We start from the raw sequence: 3,445 nt of genomic DNA on the forward strand, positions 1-3,445 counted from the left end.
TAGTTTACGACAGAGTGTTGTCTTGCCAATACCAGGAGGACCGTCTATTACTACTCGGAGAGACAGAGAACTATCTGTGGGTCGAAGGACACCTTCAACACTTATCTCTTCATTTTCAGTTAGTTGAACAATTTTATCAACTTGTCCTCTTAACAAATGCCAAGCTGATTTTGTTTGCATACTTGAGTCTTGTTTTTGAACTAATGCTAATCTTCCAAAGTAATTGTTTCCAATTCTTGGTGGCCAGTCTGTAGCAACAATAGGTTGGTGTTTGTAGTGTTGTCTCATATTTTCAGCATATCCTTGAACATCATCAGGTATTGAACTAATGGGTTTAGCTACATCAGACTGACCTATTGATCAAGACACAGATAATGCACCACCAAAAATGTACATGTAAATGTACATCTTAAACACATGTACTATAGTACATACATTATAAATATTTATTACCTTTTATATTACTAACTAGTGCTACAGCATTGGATCCATCATCAACTGGTGATGGTAGTACAGTATGTGAACTGACATTATCAGGCACAGACTGACCTACATGTGATGCGTAGGGAATATTAATCACTGATACTTTATACACATGTCTTACCTAACTGGTGTAATATAGAAGTAGCAACATCTGTTAGTGTATGATGTTGTTGGTTTATTAATGCATGACATATATCAATAAGATACTGCTTTTGATTAAGAGAGGATTCTAATTGTCTCAGTAATGTGCTCATCAGTTTCATTGCTTTAGTATAATCAGTCATTACTCCCATTACAAGTACATCATCAAAAGCTTGTTGTGGTATCAATCCTTTAGTATGTAGCTCAGTTGCTACTTTGTAAATATTACTTGAGACTTCATGAGTGAGTTTACTAAAATGAGTCATTAATACATCCTTTGGATTACCTGTGATTATAGTGTATCAGTTACAGTTAATGAGTGATGTATTAAGTGTATAAGCTTACTTGTTACTGCTGTTAGAGGACCAGCAGTCTTGGCTTCAATATTATCATTAAAACTACTTCCAGTGAGCTCTGTTGATGCAGCATCTCTGTTACTGATTGTCATTTCCATATTGCTATCAGTTTCTGTAGACCATTTCAGTTGATGTTCAATGTTATTTGATATTTCATACTCTTTACATTGCTTCAAAGCATTAATGACATCTCTCCATGATGCTGTAGGATTAGCTTGTAACCATCTCTTATGTAAAGCCATTTTCATGAGGTGAGCATTTCTTTTTGTTTTATTGATTATACTGACATCAGATTGCGTTATTCCAGGAAGACAAAGAGCAAATGGTTTCCAGTCAACAAGCGGTTTAAGACACTTTGCAAATAAGAGACAAGATGGTTGATCATCAATCATAGGACCAGGATTGAGTTCAACATCTCCTGATAAGAGGAGGAGCTTACGTAGACAAACAATCAAATAGAAATCATTGTAAATCAGGTTAGAACTGCTGCCTCCAGGCAAGACTACTGACTGAAGGTAATTTGTATCAGTAACAGTAACACCAGTAGTACATTGTACTCGGTAGCAGTTACCTAATAATAAATAACCAGTAAATAGATCTATAAAAGTAAAAAGTTGCATGCAGTTACCTGTTGGAGGAATTAGGATGTGTATTGATAAAAAGGGAGAGAGAAAGAGGATGAGGAGGAGGAAAGCCATGATAAAAGATAGAGCTGCTGACAGTTTAGACATCTTCTCTTCTGGTATAGTACTGCCTGACTTGCTGTCTATTTTGAATGAGTGAGAGTGGTGGCTACTCGACGGTCTATTGTAGGCAGCCTGACAGTAGTTCCACAGTCCAATACTTGCTCTCCATTGAGAGACATCAATCATCTTGTAAGTCAATAAGAAATAGGCTTGTAAAACAGAGATGAGTGTTCCTATACCTTAAGAACACACCACAAAAGGGGGCACAAATTTCCTTACAAGGGCATTGGTAATGCTACTTCAAATGTAACAGGTGGCATCTTAGATATCTTCAAAAGATTCTTGTGTAAACATAATAACCTCATGGTACTCCTACATGTAGATCTATTTAAAAGTGTACTATCAATTGGAGTGGATCATTTTATTGATCATTACATGATAATAGATCTACAACAAAATTTTACATTTAGTGAGCTTGGAAAATACATAAGAAGCCAGTCTTAGGGCATTTAACAATGTATCAGTAAGAAAAGGAAATAAGAAGAAAATGTTGGCAATAATAAAAGAAGATTGACAACTATTATTATTATCAATTTGAACTTACTGTTCTTTTAGTTAGTAACTGTTGATTGTGTCAATAATAAATTGTTTTTAAAGTCAATTATCTTTATTACTATGAGGTGTAATTTATGACACTTAATATAGTTGCATCATGTTGCATCACAAACGACAGAGGATAAGCTCATATTGTTTATTATGATGGCTCTTCTTTTTATCATCATCTTCATCACAGGCACTTTGGTAACAGGATCCAGAGTTTGCATTAGTAATCTTCTTGATTTGGAGAATGTTATCCTCAACAATCCTGAGAATTTACAGAGTTTAATAAGAGCTTATTACCCTACCAACAACTTCCCATCACTTTGGATTAAAGTTGTTTATAACATTGATGAACCTATTGCTAATGAATCTACAATCTCTGTTACTTACAAGAATGAAAGTTTTGTGTTCTACTGGTCTAATTCTCCCCTACTACTGTATTTCCATCCTTTGTTACTCCAAGGAATCTCTTTACTATTTTTCAATCAAGATTACACTAGCCATGAAGCACAAATTGACATTCCTTTGTTCTGTGCTGGTTTTAATAGGCAAGAAAAAATTGAACTTTTGAATGATATCACAATATGGGTATGTTCATACTGTATTACTTAGATCTATGTGTACACATTATAGTTTGTATGTTTGTGTCATGCCTGCATTTTCAATTGTTTGTATGCTACTAGTCTAAGATTGTCATTTTTCATATTTAATATGTAGTTGAGATCTTATGCATCAGAGAGAAGTATCAAAATTGCTCTTGAAGGCTACAGTACATTTGAAGAAGATTCTGGCACTTTGAAAATTTTAACTATACATGGACAATTTAACCTATTTAATCTGATAGGACTTTCAGTAGCGTGGCTTGTAATTTTCTCTCAATTGGCTGCCTTTGGTTTTTTCTGGAAGAAATATGAATCTATTCAAAGGACTATAACACTTGATTTTGATCACCAACACATATCTCAGCGCCTTCACTTTAAAAGTATTTTTTGGGCAACAGTCATAGTCGATGGTATGTGCAGTATCATTATACTAGCTTTCGACTTTGCTAATTTCTTATGGTATGCACAGTTGTATAAAGATGCCATTCCACTATCTATCTCACTTTTATGTCTCCTAATCTTCTTAATTACAATCAATGCTGCATTTTCAATGTTTCTGACAATCAAGTACTATCGT

General features: G+C 34.4%; 1 long non-coding RNA gene across 1 annotated transcript; it reads left to right on the forward strand.

The window, feature by feature from the left end:
- The first annotated feature begins 1,100 nt into the window (after positions 1 to 1,100).
- On the forward strand, positions 1,101 to 1,352 carry LOC109585979 (uncharacterized). Its single transcript, XR_002186762.1, has 2 exons — positions 1,101 to 1,231; positions 1,288 to 1,352. It is a non-coding gene; the product is annotated as an uncharacterized LOC109585979 (long non-coding RNA).
- Positions 1,353 to 3,445: the final 2,093 nt, after the last annotated feature.

This window comes from Amphimedon queenslandica, unplaced genomic scaffold (genome assembly GCF_000090795.2).
Source record: "Amphimedon queenslandica unplaced genomic scaffold, v1.1 AMPQUscaffold_12974, whole genome shotgun sequence".
NCBI classification, from domain to species: domain Eukaryota; kingdom Metazoa; phylum Porifera; class Demospongiae; order Haplosclerida; family Niphatidae; genus Amphimedon; species Amphimedon queenslandica.